This window comes from Eulemur rufifrons, chromosome 7, assembly GCF_041146395.1.
Source record: "Eulemur rufifrons isolate Redbay chromosome 7, OSU_ERuf_1, whole genome shotgun sequence".
NCBI classification, from domain to species: domain Eukaryota; kingdom Metazoa; phylum Chordata; class Mammalia; order Primates; family Lemuridae; genus Eulemur; species Eulemur rufifrons.
The window spans coordinates 132,900,109-132,913,877 of NC_090989.1; the positions used below are offsets into that span (position 1 = coordinate 132,900,109).

Genomic DNA, 13,769 nt, shown 5'->3' on the forward strand with positions numbered 1-13,769 from the left:
TTAGATTCATCCTAATTACATGAAAACAGCCTACATGTGGTTGGTCAAAACATCAGGAAAGTATTACTCAGCACCTACCTGACGGGCTTGCCTTCTAGACTGTGCTAAAACTGTTTAACACACAATCCCTGCCCTCTTGAAACTTAAAATCGAGCAAGCAAGTATCTCATTGACAAATAAGAGGCATGGACACTAAACAGTGAAGAAATATAAATATAGTAAGTGACTAAACATGTAATATTACCTGTGGACAAAGGCGTGAGGGAAACTGCCTTTGAAGTCACATATATCAGTGGGGCAGAACTAGAGAGAATTTTGATCTAGATCCTAATTAATCAGGGCAGGATCTCACGAGCTCCTTGAATAAAGGAGATTGGGACACTAGACTGAAACACAAGCAGGGAAAAATACATATTGGACTTTCAAAGACAGAAATTTGAATATGGACAGCAGAAAGACATGAAGGGAGAGGAATAATTGCTGTGAAAAAAAAGGAAGTAAGGTGGTTAGCTATAGCACCACATTCAATGTAAGTGGGAAAGCCAAATTTGTGTTCAAGAGGCTAGAATCCTGGGAAGGTAACTGAGCACCTATCATGCTTATTTTCTGCAAACCTTTGAGAATTCACTAACTTGAACACACCTCTTTGATCCTGGAACATATCTCTTTGAGGCTGAAAAATACTAGGTCATCTATAAAACGGAGATTGTTACCAATAACCCATAATATTAATTTAAAACTAAATAAAAAATAGTGATGCAAAACGACCAAGTATATTTGGAGGCTGATTTCCAGGTCTCTCTCTGATTTCCTGTCATTTGGAGAATAACACCCTATACCTCCAGGGTGCAGGTTTACTCAGCATAATCAATTTCACAGCTTTTGTAATAATAAAATGATAATAAAATTGTTTCCCATGTACTGAGCACTCACCAGGCACTATGTTCTGGCAAAGCAGTTTATAGTCAGTATCTCATGCGTTCTCTTCCACAGTGCTGTGAAGTAAGTGCCAATACTATTTCCAAAGCACAGATAGAGAGAATGAAGTTCAAACTGGTTAAAGAACTTGCCAGAAAGACCATAGCTAGAAGGTGGCAAACCCAGGCATCCAATTCAATCTGCCTTTCAACAGAGCCACCAATCAATCAGGAATAGCAATTTTCAACTTTACCTGAGTGAGAAATAAACCCACTTGTTTTAGCCACTGTGCATTTTTTGTTTGTTTTTAAGTGTAGATAGTGTTTTACTAATCAATATATGTGGAAAGAAAAAGAGTCTTAATCACTTGAAATAATGCATGTAATTTATTTTTGCATGGAAACTAATAGAATGGTAGATGTTTAACTCTAGAGTCATGTCATCCAATTTCAGTAGTTACTTGCCACAAATGGATATTGAGTTGAGATGTGCTGCAAGTATTATATAAAACACACACCAAGATATTGAAGACTTTTTAAAAAAGTAAAATATATTCTTAATATTTTATACTGATTATATGTCAATAATATTTTGAATGTATTGGGTAAATTAAAATACAGTATTGAAATTAAACTCCTTGGTTGCTTTTTACTATTTATAACGTGGCTACAAGCTACATATGTAGCTCACATTATGTTTCTATTGAACAGTGCTGGGCTAGCAGCGATTAGCAAACTATATCCCACCACCTGTTTTTATCAATAAAGTTTTATTGTTACACAGCCATGCCCATTTATTTACATATTGTTTATGGCTGCTTTCACACTACAATAGCAGACTTCAGTAGTTTCAACAGAGACTGTACATCCTGAAAAACTTAAAATATTTACTATATAGCCTGTTATAGAAAATGTTTGCCAACCCTGGGCTCAAGATAACTTTGAGATTAACTAATTTATCTATAATTAGCATTTTATGACTAAGGAAATTAAAGCTCAGATAAGCCAAGAGACTTGTCCAAAAAAAAAATTTTTATTCTTAATTAGGTGGCATTTCCATAATGCCATCCATTCATTCATTCATTCCTATTCTTCACCCATCTCTAATCTTGATCATTAAAGAAATAAAATTCCCATCAATTAGAAAATCAACACTTAATACTAAATAATAAATCTTAATACAACAACGTCAAAGCTATTTCAATATAGTCATGTAGAAGTGTTTCTATCAGACACAGGAACCATAGGCATATGCATACAATGGCAGAGAAACTCTTGAATATTCAACTATGAATAGGCTGTGAGATGGTCTTTAAATTAAGCTTCATTTGAAAACATTTTTAAGAGAATCTATCATGTAATCGGCTTTCAAATTAAACTTGAAATTCCCCCAAATGTAGAGCTGGCTTGCTAAAAATGTTCATTATTGGAATTAAATTAGAAAAATTTTGCCACATCTTGGAGAAAGTGAAATCTGTTCCTAAAGACATCACAGCAATATATAACTGCCTCAGCTCCAGCAGCCGCCATCTCTCAGTGGACTATTCTAAGAGTCTCTAACTGGGCTCATCACCTCCAGTCTCCCTCCCACTCAAGACCTATCCAAAACAACTCTTCTAAAATAAAAATCTGATTTGCTGAACATTATTCAGTCTCTTCATGTTATCAAAACAAAGTCCATCTTCCTTTTGGGGCTAAGGAAGCCCTCACCATTTGGCTCCTACCTGCCCCAACAGCCTCATTCATTGTACTTTGCATATTAGTCAGATTGGGCTCCTTGCAATTCCCCAAATGCTTCATACTGTTACCTCCACTTCATACATTTGTGTATCATGTTTTTTCCACCTAGAGCACTCCCACCCCTGACGATGTGCTCCCACTATACATTGTACTTAACTATATTATAGAACTTATCAATATTGTAATTGCCTGTTAAAATATTAATACTACCACCACTATGAATAGCTAATGTTTAGGAACACTTAACTATGGGTCAAACACTAGATAATTTCATTTATTGTTCACATTTTTAATTTTTATTACTGATACATAATAGTTGTACATATTTATGAGGTACATGTGATGTTTTAATACAGGTATGCAGGGTGTAATGATCAAATCAGGGTAATTGAGGTATCCACCACCTCAAGCATTTATCCATTTGTCATTTCTTTGTGTTAGGAACATTCCAATTCCACTCTTTTAGTAATTTTAAAATACACAATAAATTGTTGTTAACTATAGTCACCCTATTGTGCTACCAACTACTTGATCTTACTCCTTTTATCTAACTATATTTTTGCACCGATTAACCACCCCCACTTTATCCTCCCCTCCTCACTTCCCTTCCCAGGCTCTCATAACCATTGTTCTACTGTCTTTATCTCCAAGAGTTCAATTGCTTTTAGCTGCTATAGATGAGTGTGAAAATGTAATATTTGTTTTTCTGTGGTTATTTTACTTAGCATAATGTCCTCCAGTTCCATCCATGTTATTGCAAATGACAGGATATCATTCTTTTTGCGGCTGAGTAATATTCCATTGTATATATGTGCCACATTTTCTTTATTCATTCATCCATTGATGGGCACAGGTTGATTCCATACCTTGACTATTATGAATAGTGCTGCAATAAACATAGGAGTGCAGATATCTCTTCTATATACTGATTTCTTTTCTTTTGGATACATACCCAGCAGTGGGATTGCTGGATCATATAGTAGTTCTATTTTTAGTTATTTAAGAAACCTCCATACTGTTCTCCATAGTGGCTGTAGTAATTTACATTCCTATCAACAGTGTACAACCATTCCCTTTTCTCCACATCCTTGCCAGCATTCACTATTGCCTTTCTTTTGGATAAAAGCCATTTTAAGTGGGGTGAGATGATACCTCATTGTAGTTTTGATTTGCATTTCTCTGATGATTAGTGATGTGGAGCACTTTTTCATATACCTGTTGGCCATTTATATGTTTTCCTTTGAGAAATGTCTATTCAGATCTTTTGCCCATTTTTAAATCAGATTATTGTGTTTTTTCCTATTGAGTTATTTAAGTTCCTTACATATTATGGTATTAATCCCTTGTCAGATATGTAGTTTGCAAATATTTTCTCCCATTTCTTGAGTGGTCTCATAACTTTATAGATTGTCTCTTTTGCAATCTACAGATTTAATGCAATCCCTTTCAAAATACCAATGACATTATTCAAAGAAATAGAAAAAAAAATGCTAAAATTTATATGGAACCACAAAAGACCCAGAATAGACAAAGCCATCCTGAGCAAAAAAAAAAAAAAACAAAGCTGGAGGAATCATCTTACCTGACTTCAAATTATACTACAGAGCTGTATCGTACTGGCATAAAAACAGACACATAGACCAATGGAACAGAATAGAGAACCCAGAAATAAATCCATGCATTTACAGTCAATGCACTTTTGACAAAGGTGTCAAGAACATACAATGAGGAAAGGACAGTCTCTGCAATAAATGATGCTGGGAAAATTGAATATGGAGAAGAATGAAACTAGATCGCTATCACGTGCCACATTAAAAAATCACATCAAAATGGATTAAAGACTTAAACCTAAGACCCGAAACTATAAAATTACCATAAGAAACCCTTGGGGAAACATTCCAGACATTGGTCAGGGCAAAGATCTCTCGAATAAGACCTCAAAAGCATAGGCAACCAAAGCAAAATTGGGATCACATCATCTACACATTCCCACTCCACAGCCCTGGTTCTTAACCTCTACACCAGTGGTTCTCAATAAGGGTGGTTTTGCCTCCCAGTAGACATTTAGCAATATCTGGAGACATGTTTTATTGTCATACCTGGTCGGTGGGGAGAGCTACTGGCATCTAGTGGGTAGAAGCCAGAGATGCTGCTAACCATCCTATAACACACAGGACAGCCCTCCACAGCCAAGAATTATCTGGCCCAAAATACCAATAGTGCAGAGATGCAGAGGAATTATCAGGGCCAAATGCCAATAGTGCCTGCTATTGAGAAACATGCTCTACACTGCTTGTAGATTGCCCCAGAAGACTTTGAGCATCTCTACTGCAAGGATGTTTAGATGTTAACCATGGTACCTACCATAGTGGCTGGCACCTAGCAGATGTCCCATGCATTTGTGATGGATGGATGGATGGATGACTAGATTCTGGGAGAAAAAAAATTTATTTATTTTAAGTCTTGTTTTTTGTGGCAACTTCAAGAAAGAAAAATTTGAACACATATTCTTAATGAATAATAAATGAATGCATGTAGAGTGCATTCCACAGCATGCCTTCACTTTAGCAATACCTTATGTTGATGAACCTATAGAGTTTGAGGTCAAATTAATAAGCCAAATGCCTAGGATTTTTTTCACAAGGCCTCAGAAGGACAAGATTTTTTTTAAGTCCCTTATAACTACTACAGGATAAATTGATAGGTTCACTATCCACATAGGCCATTAACCTGAATTGTTTTAAAAATTATTTTCTGTGTAAAGTTCCCCTGGTTCCTTTTGTTTTAAAGGAAAAATAATGCAAAAGTGTACAACCTTATATTTTCCTCTGTCATAGCTACAATTCAGATATAAATACATTTTCTAGCTTTCTAGATATTGGAAGTGTAGTGGTAATTACAATGAAGCTTAAGTGAAAATTTAAAAGTAAACAAAAATACATCCATTAGAAATAAATCATTTTCTGATATATGCAAACTAATACATCTAAACATCAGAAGTAAAGTCAAGGAAATATTATTACTATAATATTTTTAAAGTAACACAAATTAAGAAGGATTTTTACATCATTGCAAAACACTTGAACAGTGGGCAATATTAACCAGTATTGTATAAAAATTGCTAGAATTTTTTGTGAAGAAGCAAAAAGTTTCTTCTGTGGCACTAGATACTGCTTGTATGATTTACCTCTTCTCATGAAATGTGGTAAGAAGTTAAAATAAAGGAGCCTGAGTTTTTAAAGTGTAATACAGTAAACTGTTCTTCACAACCGCTTGCACTGAACTTTAGCCACTTGAGGTGTTTCTCTTCCTCTCTCTCTCTCTCACACACACACTCAAAGAATATAGTGATCAAATAAGTTAATAAGTTTTGCTACCTGCTCTCCCCACTCTTGGATATTTATAATGTACACTAAGTATAAAAATAGGCTCTGGAAACTTTTGCATCAAGTTGTTAAACTCAGGATTTCCCAAAAATAATTGAGCAGAGAATAAAATAAGCGAATACAGTAGTAAAAGAACTTAAGAGTGAAATAAGACGAGGATCTGCCAACATATTCAGAAGTAAGTAGAAGGGACTGAAAATGATGACAGGATTTGTGGCTTGGGACCTCAGGGTGACTGTGGCATTTCCCACCACGATTTTGAAGGTGGGCACAGGAACCAGAGCAGAAGCCAGAGCCAAGCAGTGCCTTTTCACTGTCTGTGAGAATATGACACACACTTGTCACCAAGACAGATTCTACTTGTATGGACATTCAAGTTGGTAGGACATTTATGTCTGTGAGAGAGAAATGTGAAAAAGATGACCAAGTGCCAGGAAAGTTATAATTGTTATCACCAATCTTTTTTTTTTTTTTTTGAGCACTTGTTCTGTGCAGACATTCCTGAAATCTGGGAAAACAGAGTCCTAAGTGAAACAAATAATAAAGGGGGAAAAGTATATCTGAATTGTCTTGAGAACCAATGAACAATACATTACAAGAGTTGGAATACTCAACAGGTTCCCAAATGTCATGATCATATATTATGCCACTAAAACCAAGACTAACTTCTCAACTCTCCTCATTGCACACGTTTCTGAGTCTCTAGAGGAGTCAAGTAAGACTGTTCCCAAATAATGAAGACACACTCACTGTGGACCTGCATTCCTTGGTCCACGCTTTTGCTTTAATTGACTTACCACTCAAGAATCTTTGATAAATCCCTAAATTCTTGATCACAGAAGAGAAGCCATGATCCCCTGAAGGCCCTCTTTTGGAATTAGGAAGTTGAATGAGTAACTTACTTCAGATCAGTCCTTTCCTAATTATTATATGTGCCTCATCTGCAGTCCACTCTTAGAACACACAGACATGTATGTATTTATGTGCTTGTCCATGTGTGTGTATCTGACAAAGAATAAAATGTAAATAGTTTGTTTAAAAAAAGAAGATTAGGAAAAATAAAAACTTGAATAAAACATCCAGATCACAAAGATAAAACAGAGCTGAGATATGTAAGCCAGAAGCTCCCTCATAGTGATGAGCTGGACCATGAATTTGTCTTTTGGTTTCCTATCCTTCAAACACTTCTAAGTAAATATCATTTAGTTTTTGGTAAGCATTGCCCCGCAGACAGTTGAAGGTTATATTCTCTGGCAAAAGCCTCAAATGCAGGTATTCTGGGTTGTTAAAAGTAGATCCACATATTGTGCAAATTTAATATGTCTGAGGCAAGAGAAATGATCACTATTATCAAGCATATCTACATCCATCAGAAACATCTTCCAGAAACTGTCTTGTTAGGACCGACTGTCACAATAGAAAAGCAACAATATGATTCCCAGGACAGAGAGTCAAGGTTCTTGGATCCTAATTCCAGACTCTCCTGATTTGCTATTTGAAAAAGATACTTAAGTTCACAGCAGAGCTCAGTTTCTCACTCAATAAAAATAGTACCACACAAGTGGAACTGCCAGTACATAAAGACTCCAAAGTCCCTTGAAATTAGGACAGTAGGGACCAAACAACATTAGCATTGAACGTAAATCACTATTCTAGCTGTCAGTTGGCCAGATTCCTGAGACGGTATGACTTGTGACTCAGTGATTTGGATACTCCCCGCCACTTGCTTAAATGCCATAATTGACTAACGAGTTTGGGAACTTAAATTGGAGAGCGAACATTCTTAATCAGAAACTCACTACCTTAAACATATTCAACCCAACACCACTTGGATACAAGAGAATCTTGGGTGAATCTCATTGGAACTTACACTAATACACATAGCAACAGGAACCACAACACACTCACCTTCTCAGAAATAAAATAACCTTATTTCATCTAGGGCGCTGTATGAGAGATGCCAGTAGGCATATCCATTTAATCACAGTGGAGACAATTTCAGAATCCCTTTGTTTTAACATATGCACATTGTCTCATAGGTCACTAGGCTGCATGCTGAAAAATGACTAGCAGGGCCAGACACAGAATAGGCACACAAATATTTGTAGATTGAATGAGGCATCAAATCAAAGAATCAAAATGACTTTAAATAAAGCAAGGAGTTAACTTGCCATCCATTGCTCGACCAGCTTTGACCCTAGAATAAGCCCTTCTAGCAAAACAGTCAGCTATGATCTGGACATATGATGCAAGCCAAGGAGCACACATTCACTTTGGGCAAAACCAAGTCAGAAGATGACACTTAATGCCAACATAGAAGGGAAAGAGAAGCACCACCCTCTCCCCCTTCCATTCATTATTCCTAGTGTTTCACCTGTGCCCATGTGCCAAGCTCTTTGCTAGGCACTAGGGAGCCAAGGATGAATAGACCCACACATAGCACCTCATCACGACTTAGAGGTGGGGACAGACGTGGAAACAAGCTTCCTGCAATGTAGTAAGAGCTATGTAGACTAAAGAACAAAGCATCAGGGGCCACCTGTTCAGTGATGTTTATGGCCATAGGATTATTTTCAAGTAGCTGGTGTCTTGTCCTCTCAGATTGTTCTAGTCAAAAGCCTGGCTGAGATACCAGATATTTGGGAAAGTTAGCTTAAAGAACATGTTAACAACTCATTCCTCTAGGTTTTCTGGGCTGTATTCCAGCATTGGGGACCATCACCAGAATCTCCACTGCAAGACCACAGTAGCTCAGGCCCCCAAAGATAAACCCACACTGCGTTACTTTTCATCATATGCCTTCTGCATTTTTCCCCTTCAGACTTGGTGAAAGACAAGACTGCATAAAGAACCTCACTTTGTTTTCTGTAAAATTGAAGTTCAAGTATTATCCATGATATAGGCTGATATTTCGTATGAGTGTATACTAGTTGCCAGGCACCATGCTGGGCCCTCTGCATATGTTATCCTTACAACTTGAATGCATGCCACCTCCAGACCCTCCCCCCCCTTTTTTTTCTGTTAACTTGGCTACTAAGAAGCTCAGAGATAAATAAAAAGTCTAAAGCAGTAAGCACTTAGGATTTTAGTGTCATTATCTTCCTTCCTCCACAAGATTTTGATCTTTCTTCCCCTCCCATTTTCAACAGTCTCATTATTTTGTGTGATTTTTGCTATGCATTTACTCAGACACATTCTGAAAGTTGATATTCTATAAACAAAAACAAACTGCCATAATCTTCAATTATAATTTCCTTTTGCTTCCAATTGGCAAGAGTTGCCATGAATAATTTGAAGATGACTCCTTGGGTATCATGCTCTGGCCCCTTGAAAACTCAGGTAATGCAATATTTCCCACAATCATCTGGTTCAGAATTGTTTATGAAACTGAAAAGGGGAAAAAGAGGAGAGACGTTGTCTGACAACTTACAACATATGGTAAATATCAGGTTATTTCCAAATCTATCACCAACGGCTCTTTATTTGTGTTGGATCCTGAAAGTCCCATTTTGCCCCCTCCCCAAGCACCACTTTTGCAGCCCAGACTATACCATTACATGCCCTTGGTCCCCTCAAGGCTGCCAAGGCCAGAGGTGTTGCCAGGACCTGTTGAGTGAGAAGACACTGCCATCACCCAGTGATGTCTGGTCCCTGGAATTTCATTCTTAGCACTGACAATGCCTCTGGAACACATATGCTGAAATTCAGGGAGTTGAAGATCAACATCTTCAGAGAATCAAGGTAACATGTCATATATACTGCTGCTGAGGATTTCCCCATAAGCAAGGCAAATGCCCTCAAGAGGAATCTGTGGAAATAACTCTCTGCATTGTCACTACACAGAATGGCAGGCCAGCTTTTGTTTCAAAGAGAAGAAAGGGATAAAAATAAGCAAAGATTGAAACATATACACATGGCATGTACATGTGCATACACACACGCTGCACAGATTTTGGCATGCCCAATTGACACCCACCTAGGATGCTTAGTCAGGTATTTTTGAGAACATTGTATTAATTTATTCAACCAAGATTTATCTAGCACCCACTATGTGCCAAGTCCTGTTCTAGATGCTCGAAAATCAGTAGTGGGTGAGGTAGTCAAGACTCCTGTTCTCATAGACTATATTCTAGACAGGAGAGACAGATAATCAACAAGTATCCACTGAAATGAACAATTCAGGTTGCAAATAAGACCAAGGAAGATAAAACAAGAAAACAAAAACATGGTGTGATGGTTCTGAAAGGGAATGAGGGACTGCCCTTGCTCAATTGGTCAGGTAGAGTCTTTGTAAGAAGGTGACACACAGTCTTAAACTACAATGAGGAGATGGAGCTAAAGAAACCAATCACCTTTACTCTGATTTCCATCAAAAAGAAAAGCTTACTAAAGAAAGAAACATGCAATACCATTTGTGTCTCCACACACCTCATGCTTGAAACAATTGTAAAAACCCCAGGGAGAGAAAGGAATCCACAACTTTCTCTGCACTTAAGGAGATTCCAAGAAATCACCTTTCCCAAAGATACTGGATTGTAAGGAAGTTATCTTAATTCATCTCTAATTATAGCAGAATTTACTATGAGGGAGCTAAAAGAAGAGAAATGGAATATTTATTCTTCTTGGTAGTATCAGTTACTTCATATAACAATATTCCAATGTCAATAAAATTGTACCTTAGCATTGTAATGTCAACAGGAATTATTTCATAAGAAAACCACAACAGTCTGTAGCTATATTCAGTATCAGTTATTTTCACCTGCAATGAAATAAAACCAAATTATATTTACTAGCAGATGGTCCCACTTCCAATATAAAATAAACCTTAGAAATTAATTAAAAATAAATTCTGCTAGTATCTGCTTAATATGCACAAATAATAAATGATTGTTCACCAATGCTTTCATATAAAATACTCCAAACAAATCACATACTACTGAATTTCTGCTGGCATCAATTAAAACACTTAGCCACCTGGCATGAAAATATCCTAAAAACATTCACTGCTCAAAATACTTTGCATTGAAACACCTTTTTTGTTAATTTTTCCTAGCCTCTGACTTGTTTCAGAATTAGAAAGAATTAAGCAGAAGTGAATTAGGGAGTAGGTTGGTCATTCTGAATATTCAGGATGAATCATAAACATTTTGACTAAAATGTAATTTTTATTCCTCTGCGATTCAGTGCATGCTATATATTATTATAAAGTAAATAAGCATACTGAACAAAGGCCAAATAAGTAAAGATTGCCCAACAGGTCTCCATTACCTAATACATTTATCATTATAAAAACTGCTGTGCTTGACATTAGTACACTGTCCATCTAATGCTTAATTTCTTGAACTTCAAAACAGGTCTTTAATACTGAATCTCACTTGTATCTAAGACCAGTAACATTACAAGCAAGAATGTATTCAAAATGTATTTACTGATCAGTCATAGTGTTTGAATCTTCACAAATTCTAGATGTGTGTGGAGAAAGGAGGATGGAGAATCTGAACTTGGCTGTTCAGGTAAACTCTTTTTCTCTGACTCACTTTACGAATTGCTTTGCTTCTAGACGCTTCTTCTAGAATTTCCTATTTGGGGAAAATTATACATGTCACCTTTAACAAATTTTTTAAAAACCTCACCCCATTTCTCTCTCCCACCCCCGCCTCCTTAAAACAAATCAGAAGGCTTAAGAATTAGCACTAATAATAATGCTACAATGGTCATTGGGACATCCTCCCCCAAAATGACAACTACAGCTAAGAAGGATGAAATCCACTAAGAATGAAAACTCTCCCAAATTAGTCCTTCCTCCAGAGGGTGGAGGTCGCGCAGGTGGCACAACTGGTACACAACGAACTCAAGATGACCCAGAGGAAGATGCTGCGTCAAGACAAGCAAAGAAAAGGAGCGCGACCCAGAGACTAGCGAAATCACCACCGATCCCCCAGGAGGCGGAGAGAAGCCGAGTCGCCAAGCACCGGCAACAGCGCACGCCAACATTCGGGATAATTCTCCTTTCCAAGCCCCGGAGTTCCGGGGCAGGAGAAAAAAAGGGGGATGGGAGACCCACAGTCCCTTTAATCCTCCCCCCTGTGCCTGCCAACCTTTTCCGAACCCCCGTGTCACACAACTTCCTCATCATGGAAACTTCCACTCGGTTCGGCGCTGAGGATGCCAAACTCCATTTCACAAGGAGCATGTCAACAGCTGGGCTTGGGGTTTGAGGAACAGAGCCGCTGCGATTGGAGGGGGCCCCCAGCCACCCTGTTCCACCACTGCCCACGCCGTGGCTCCCTCCCTGCAGCCGCGCGGTGCCCGAACACGAGCGGGCACCTCCTCCCAGATCCGGGGCGCAGAAACCCCGCGGAGGCAGGTAATAAGACGGATGACAACCCCCCAACCACCCACGCCTGCCCGCCCGCGCGCACTAAGCTTCGCCGCCGGCACCCCTCCAGGTTCCTGCGACACCCTGTCACCATCCCGCCCACCCTTCTGGACAGTTGGAACTGTCGCCCCCTTCCCCCCTTCACCCCCCGCTGCCTCCGCGCGGTCCTCTAGCCAATTTACCAGTGCCCTCGAGCCGGTCGGGTTGAGCGCCCCTGCCCGGGGAAAACAGCCTGCGGGCGCTTGCCCGGGGAGTCCGGGAGCAGAAGGTCTCTTTTCCAAGCGCACTCACATTATTCATGCAAAGTTAATCTTCGCCGCGTCACGGCCGCCCGCCCGAGGATGTGCGCCTTCCTTGGCCAAGCCCCGCAGTCTCCACCCTCCTCCGCCCCCTCCTCCAGGCGGCGGGGTCCTGGGGAGCGCAGGCGACGGGGCGTCGCGCAAGTCCTGCAAAATGTCAACTCCTTGGGCGAAGAGAGGCGGCCACAACCAGGGCCGCGCCGGCCCTCCCCGGCCACTCCACTTTTATAGGCGTAGGAAGCGAGTGTGGCCGGGGCACCCGAGTCCCCGCCTCTCCCGGCCCCCAGCGTGCCCGGCCCGCCCCGGCCCGCTCCCCAGGCGCTGCCTTACTCCGGGCCCGGGGCGCCTGCTCTGCGCCGCGTCTGCGAACCTGTGACCTGGTTTCCCCTCCAGTCCTCTCGGCAGTCCGACTCGCGCGGCGGCGGCGGCAGCGGCCAAGAACAGGCAAACCCGGCTCCGCCAGGGGCGCAGCGAGGAAATGGCCTCCTGGCCACACACCCCGCCGCCGCCGCCACCGCCCCGGGCCGCCAGGCGGGTACCGACGTCCCTCTCCCGGTTTTGGGCCCGCGCTGGGACGCGCTCACAGCGCCCGGCTTGCTGACCCCTACCCCGGGTCTTACGCACACGCCATCCCCGGGCCGGCCACCTCCGCACCTGCCTCCCCAGGTGTGGGCGCTCCCCTCTGAATCCCGGCCGTGCCCTCCCAGGGGTGGTGACGTTGCTGTGGATTTGGTGGACCCGTGTCCACCCACCAGACTACATGCGCACGGAGGTTTGAGTTTGGGCGTCATTTGGAGAAGAGGAAGGAACGGGGGACGAGTGACAAGGGGGCGGGAGAGGGAACGTCCGGGAGCTCGGTCGTCTTTGCCCTGCCAGACCAGCGCGACCCACGCCGCCGCGCTCTTCCCTCTGCTCCCAAACCACTTGTGGCGCGTGTCGGGATGTCAAGGCACTCTGGCTGCTCTTGGGGCCTCCGCTGCCCTGGCCATCTGTCTGTTCTCTTACTACCACCACTACCCTGAGAATGGAAGTTTGGGAAATGCCTGGC

General features: G+C 40.9%; 1 protein-coding gene across 4 annotated transcripts in view; it reads right to left on the reverse strand.

Moving 5' to 3' along the window:
* THRB (thyroid hormone receptor beta) overlaps nt 1–12,900 on the reverse strand; it is a 361,122-nt gene extending 348,222 nt beyond the window's left edge. For 2 of the 4 annotated variants that reach the window (XM_069475449.1, XM_069475447.1), the window contains exon 1: nt 12,714–12,900. The gene's annotated coding sequence lies outside the window, so the exon portion shown is untranslated. The other 2 variants (XM_069475452.1, XM_069475451.1) reach the window with 2 other exon arrangements.
* Between the last annotated feature and the right edge of the window lie 869 nt (nt 12,901–13,769).